Source organism: Theobroma cacao, chromosome 10, assembly GCF_053813885.1.
Source record: "Theobroma cacao isolate CCN51 chromosome 10, ASM5381388v1, whole genome shotgun sequence".
In the NCBI taxonomy this organism is placed as follows: domain Eukaryota; kingdom Viridiplantae; phylum Streptophyta; class Magnoliopsida; order Malvales; family Malvaceae; genus Theobroma; species Theobroma cacao.
Window position 1 is genome coordinate 17,517,555 of NC_142648.1, and position 7,230 is coordinate 17,524,784.

The following is a 7,230-nucleotide window of genomic DNA, read 5'->3' on the forward strand; positions in this document are numbered from 1 at the left end:
CTTTGAACCGTATTAGTCTTTGTAATATACCTAAAACGAAAAGTCAAACAAATCGACTAAATTTTTATTCCACATTATTGTATAAATACATTAAAATTTATAATCTCCAAACGTACATTTGCATTCACATTAGTGTCTATTTACAAAGCAAAATACACTATGAACGACTCGACCTCTAGTAGCGAAGCGACTTAGAGTAAGTGCTAAGAGATGTCGTTAACTATCTGCGGTGGACAATATGTGTAAATGTATACAAGCTAGGCTAATCAATTATCTACAAAAAGGGAGATAAGGGGGTGAGTCTCATAGACTTAGTGATCATCTACTCCGTGATCAAGGCGTAGATGGGAAACAAGCTTAGAGCAAAACTTTTTGAACAATAAAACCAAAGTATAAAATGACAACCTTATAAAACCAAATAAGGAACTTGTGCCTTGTAAAAATGCCATGTAAATCATAGTGTAATACTTTCATTAGCAAACAATGTTGAAAACCAATGCATAATAAAATAGATTTCAGTTCACAAAATCATTCAATATTTGCATAAACACAAATGGCAGTATGTAAACACAAATGCTCCCAAAAGGTGTGGCATGTAAAATGCTCGAGTACATCCATATAAAATAATCCGTAATCAATTTGTTCAGCACGAAAGCTATTGATTAAAAAGGAAAGTAGCGGATAAAACAGTATCTGAAATACCCCATACTTTGATATGGTGATAAATAAAGTTGATCAAATTCAAATTGAGGTCAATTAAAATGTTTAGAAGTGATAAAAGACGAAAGGAGTAGTTTAGGATAAAATGTTTCGCAAGTGAGAAAATAATAATAAAATAATAATAATTTTATCGGAGGAGAATTTGTGAGATAAAAGGCAATTCAGAAGTCAAGTGAGGCATAATAAGGTATTTCAAGTACCAAGGAGACAAGATAAAATTTTTAAAATATTAATATTTAACCGGATGTCGAAATCAGTCAAGAAGAAGGATCATATGGTGGATCCAAGTGGGGGAGAAGATGACAAGCGCGACTCTATAAAAATATTTGTCATGACATACACGTGATGGATAGCATGTTTGCATGCTAAGAGAGTCTTGAAAAAAAAAATTTACAAAAGTCGGTATTGTACCTAGAGGTACAACAAAGTTGAGTTAAACCTCGAACTAGATCAAATAGAGAATTTACGATGAAATTAAGAATTTTAAAGTCCCAGAATGGTTTAATATGGTGATTCGAAGTTCGAGGATCAATTTGAAGACAAACCGAACTTTTCGCTATCTAGGGGCAAAATGGCCATTTGCCAGCTAAGGACAAAATGGAAATTTTTAGAAAATATTTTTGGCCCCATTTGACTTATTGGAGTAAGATTTGAGGTTTAGAAGTGAAAAATTTTAATTTCGGTATAATTTGGAGTAAAAGGGTAAAATGGTAATTTTACCATTCAGAATCGAAAATTTAATTTTTTGAAAGGATTTTGATCAAATTTAATTATTTGGAGTGTGAAATGAGTATGAGGAGTGAAAATTATGCATTATGGAAAATTTTCAATTTTTGGGGTAAAAATGTAATTTTTGAAAAGTTCGGGGGCAAAAGTGTAATTTTGAAAAATTTACTCCACCAAAACTTTGGAAAAATCTGAAAATTTCACTTAAGACTTGGATAAGTCAAAGGGAATGCATGGTGAAAAAAATAGGACAAGTGGATGGCTAGAAAAAAAAATGAATTAATAAAATATTTAAAATATGAATAAAATAATATTATTTCATTAAGCAATAAAAAGGCATAAAAAAAATCAGCCCACCCATTCTTCTTCTTCAACATTCGGCCAAGCAAGAAACAAAAGAGAGAAAGGAGAAAACAAAACCCTAGAGAGAGAAAATCAAAGAAAAAGTGTGAATTTTCAAGGAAATTAAGAGAAAAAGGTGAGATTTTTTCTATTAAGCTTGAGTTTTCTTATTCCCAAGCATTTCTCTTTATTTTCCATGATTAAATTACATGTTTTCATGATGAATTCAATTCTGAAAAAATGGGTTAGGAGAGAGAAAGTTGTTGGATTTATTTGATTTTAATTTATGTTAGTGTTTTTAGTTAGTTTAGCATATTTAGAAATAAAACAAGAAGAAAAGAATTTATTTTCTCCCCCAACCATTAATGGCTGAATTTACCATGTAGTGAGTGAGGATGAGTTTGATTTTATTCTAGGAGAATTGGTTAAGGAATAATGAATTATGAGCCTAGAAAAATAATGAGAATTTTCGGAGCAAAAATACGAATTTTTACCCACTAGGGGTATTTTCGTAATTTGCTGTTGGGACTGATAATTTGCATCACACTGAGGGACATTAAGTTAATATGGGTGCAATTGAGGTATAGAAACTGAAAAGAATTAAATTGGAGTTTAAACGAACCCGTTAGGAATTTAATCGGGTGATAAGACGAATTAGGCCAATGCCGGGTTTAGATAGTTACCAGTGCAGTTTTGCATTCCATATCATGCATTGGTAGTCTAAATTAGTTTAATTTTGATTTAGTACCAACTTAGCGAAATTCTCGATTTTGTACTGTGTCAAGGTGGTGAGTCCTCCAATAAAGGCAAGGAAATTGCATCCGAGGACCAGTAGACAGAGTGCTTCGAAAGTCTGCATTCTAGACATTGTGAGTAAACTTATTATCGTCTTAATTATCTAGAGTAGTTTTATACAATTGTGTGATTTTATAAAAAAATGAGTTTAAATGGTAAATTGCTATGTTTTAAGAGAAATTGTGATTTTATAAAATGATTTTATAAATTTTCTGAAAAATCGAATACTGGTTTTGAAAATAGAGTAATTGGAGACTGTCTGCTTGTGTTGTAAATTTATGGTTTTAAATTGAATGGCTTATGACAATATATGAGCATGAATGGCTAAATTGATTTTGGTGTCAGAATTATTTGTATTGTGTATTCAGCCTTGAAAGGCTAGATTGTGATAAATTGCCATGCCATGCTAGAATGAATTTTATTCAATTGGTGGAGTATATATTAATTATTTACTGCAGAGGGGGTTCCGTGGACCAGCCTATTAGAGGGGCACGGTAAACTCCATTATATTATTACCTCGAACGGAGAGGCGCGTAGGGTATCTCCTGGGGTAAAGCTTAGGGTTCACTTCACGCTAAACCACCACGTGAAGGGGAACTCAGCCAACGCCAAGGAACGGCTGTATTTTTCTCAAACTAAAAATATATTTTAAGTATATATGAAATTTTAACAGCCTTGGCGGACTCGGTTGGATGCCCTGCGCAAGGTATCACTGAGTATGAGTTTTGGCACGAGCCAAAGTTTTAAGAAATTCATAAGCCAAGTTGATTACTCGATTTATATGGATTGATTTTATTTGGTTGAAATGAACTGAAAGGTAATGAAATTACAATATGATGACTTGTTTTAATTGTCTCCATTTACTCGGCTTTAGATACTTTAGATGGTATCTGTTTACTCACTGGGATTATAAAATCTCACCCCTTCTTCCTATACATTTTTCAGGCTCAGGACAGTTTGTAGATAGTCGAGTAGGACGAGAACTAAGCTCGGAACTGCATTATAGAAAGTAAGAGTTCACAGTCTTACATCCTCTTGGTCAATTGGAGCCCACGTGTCATTGCAGATCAAAACTTATATTTTGGTTATCTGTATTTCTATTCATACAATTTTTACTTTACTTTCATGTGCGAAAAATTATTTACGAATATTTCTATAAAAATTTATTTTATGAGAAAATAGAATATTTTATTAATTATTTTTGAATAGTACTAGTTGTTAACAATTTGCTTTCAAATGAACGTTTTAGATACTTATTTTGTTTTTAAATCATTAAATATATATTTTCTGCTTACCTATTACACTTTTAGCAAGTTTTGAGATTTTTAACGAAAAAATTACGAAAATGCCCCTATGAGCCAGAAAATAATATTTTATTGTTCTTATTTGAAAATGACTTATGATTTTTTTAAATGCGAGATTTTATAATTGTTGCTGACCGGGGAGATGCGAAAGTTGATGCTAAGCCTTACGGGGTTTCGATAGGCATTCGGGGTGAAGAATGTCTGTCGAGGCCTCGTGGCGGTTGTCACGGGCTCGATGGGGAGTTTCGGGTCGTGACAGTATCTATCCACCATGCAAAAGAGTAATCAACTCGTGGACCCATTTCCACGTAATAACATCCGAGAGGCCCCCTTCCACCAGATTGCCTAAGCCATGGACGTCTCGATGATATTGGCCGACATCAGAGAAATCATGTCGTTGCACCCACGTATATCAATTTATGGCCTAGCCACGTATAACAACCAGTGGCCTTGCCACATATAATCACGGACCATGGCCTAGCCAAGTCTAACAACCCGTCGATAACGCAAAAGGTTCTCTAGCTAAAGCTCACTTATGTACAAGGGTCACACTATCCCGATGTGACATTCCACCTACTTTGGATGCTCTCGATTGTCAAAACTATTTTCAAAACCAAATCAAGGTTTTCAAGAGTTTTTCTTTAAATCATTCGAAAATAAGGTTTGGCAACCTTTCAAAATTATTTTTCACATGAAAATGCATGGTGTAAACATTTGCATAAAGTTTGAACTAAAATCGACTCACAAGAATTTGCATTTAAGCCATTTATCAAGTGCAATCAACTATGCACACTACACAAAGATTCAAGGCATGGATTTGATGCAAAACATTACAAAAAGGCTTGTTTCATGGTTTCTAAAACACTTTACATATATATATATATATATAGTATACACAAACAACTTAGAAATCAATTTGCATCCACAATTGCCTATTGTTTTCTACTAGCTCATGATTTCCACAAAAGCTGTGTATAAATCATTCTAAACCATGTATTCAAAGCACTTACATTTTCTAGCAACTCATGCTTTCCACAAAGGCATTGAATAATACTATACATATACTTTGATATAGCATAGAATCTTTTAAAATTGACACCCCCTACTCACCTCTCTTGGGGGGATATTACTTCCCCAAATTAAACTCCTTATGTCCTCAATTCATCAAGATGACTTGCCGATCACCCGTTTTCTCCTTGAATTATCCTTGGCAATTATATTTCACTTAGTCAATCTCCTAACAGCAATTAGTTCCAAAATACTTTTAGTAACAATACAATTCATTTGTCTTACATTTGCTGCCCGTTTTAACTTAAGGCTTTGACATCCTATTCCATTCTCTTTCCCATTCAAACATTAATCATCATCTTAATAACTCAAATCATTCTAAAATCACCATTCTTTCTCAATTAGCCTTTGCATATTCATATGCATATTGACATATTTTTACTAAAGGAATTCATAGCCTTTACATGCATAATTCTCTATATTACATGTACCGGTAACTTATTTATAACATTAAGTGCCCTTATCAACCTTATTTCTTTCAAACAACATAGCAAGCAACCTTAACATTTCTAACTAGCACAAGCATTTCTCTTAGCCAATTTTAAGGTATAATAATACATTCACATTGCATGCTTACCTTTTAAAGTAGCTTGTGCTTTGCATGCATCTCAAAACATCTCCATAGCTTTAATCGTCAAGGTTGCCACACATAAATCTATCAATTAACACCTACATTTTTCCACCATTTAGGAATTCAAAGGTTAAGAACAATTTACCTCTTTTTTGTTTTATCTGAAATCCGTCATCTAACCAAGGATCAATGTCAGGCATGCATCCATATTCTTCAAACCTTAGAAATCTTTACTGCCACAAACACAACCCAACATTAGCAATTCGAATTTCCAAGGATACATTCAAATTAAGGCCATTCTTTTACCTTTTCCTTACTTGAATTCACAAAACCAAGCCACACATCCTCTTCCAAGTTTAAAATCTCTTTTTGGATGGTGCAATATCAAATCTCAACAAGGTAAAGGGAAGGAAATCTTTAAGGTTGCCTTAAGTTTTCTTTAAAACCGAGCCTTCCCTTAAATCTCTACGTTTTTTTCTTTTCTTTCCACCATGTAGGTGGAACTTACAAAGCCATTTCTTTCCTTTCTTTCCTCTCAAAGACACAGTTTGCCCAAGTTCCTAAAGCCTTCATTGCCTTTTTCCCTTTTCTTTTTGTTATTTCTTAGTTTTGTTTCTTTAGTTTCTTATTAGACCATCTTGCCACCCAATGATTCTTCATGTACCAATATTCTTTTCATTTTATTGGTTAAATATCCACCCTTCATTATCCTTCCATTCTTTAATCTATCTTCATGCATTCTTAATGCATTTCCATTTCATCCATCTTACTTATGTCCAATAACCTTTCATACCTTCTCCCACATTATTTCTCATTTGGCCTCCCATTTAGCCAATAACATTACATGCATATATATTTCCTTTATTTTATTCCAACATTGCCACCAAGTGTCCTCCATGCAAAAATTCTCTATGCTTTCTTTAACTAGTAAAATCACAAGCATATTTCACCTTGTGCATTTCTCTCTTTCCTTTTTATTTGCACATGGTGGGGGTCCCACATGTTCCCCACTAAGATTACACTTTTATATGCTATCTTTTGCATGTAATGATATTGTCACATGCATGTGCCAATCTTCCACATAACCTCATTTTCCATAACTAATTATTTTTTTTTCATCCAATTTTGCATGTGACCAATAATTTCTCTATCTAAATAATATAATATAAATAAAATATTATTTTATTCATGTCATCCAAAAATTCTATTTTTGGTCTCCCCCACTTACACTTAGTTTATCTCTCGTAAGATGCAACCTGTTCTAGCATCGAATTATTTTAATGTTATTTTATAAATAAAATATTATTTTATTTTAAAATTCTCCACTTATCTCCTCAAGTTCCAAAGTGTCTTACTTTGCCTCGGTTCACTTCCAAATCGCCTTTTAACTCCGCTAACTCATGATCGAGAAAATATTATTATTTTATTATTATTTTCTCATGTGTAAAATATTTTATTCCAAAATATTCCTTCCACCAACCACCACTATTTCGCACTCAATTTAGGTTCAATTGGCCTTCGTCCTATCGATAAGGTCGTATTGGCTTCTCTACTGCGGGTATGGGGTGTTACACTATCAATCTGAAAACAAAAATAGATATTTTGTAGGGTGAGATATAAAATCCCCATGAGCAAATATTAGAGATAGAACAAGCAAAACATAGGAGTTTTGAGTAAACATATTTGTAATAAACATGCCACTTT

The 7,230-nt window shown here is 33.1% G+C and overlaps 1 long non-coding RNA gene across 1 annotated transcript; it reads left to right on the forward strand.

Annotated features, from left to right (window-relative positions):
- The first annotated feature begins 1,793 nt into the window (after nucleotides 1-1,793).
- Nucleotides 1,794-3,819, forward strand: LOC148760389 (uncharacterized). The gene is made up of 3 exons (XR_016023236.1): nucleotides 1,794-1,924; nucleotides 2,574-2,657; nucleotides 3,529-3,819. It is a non-coding gene; the product is annotated as an uncharacterized LOC148760389 (long non-coding RNA).
- The last annotated feature ends 3,411 nt before the right edge of the window (nucleotides 3,820-7,230 follow it).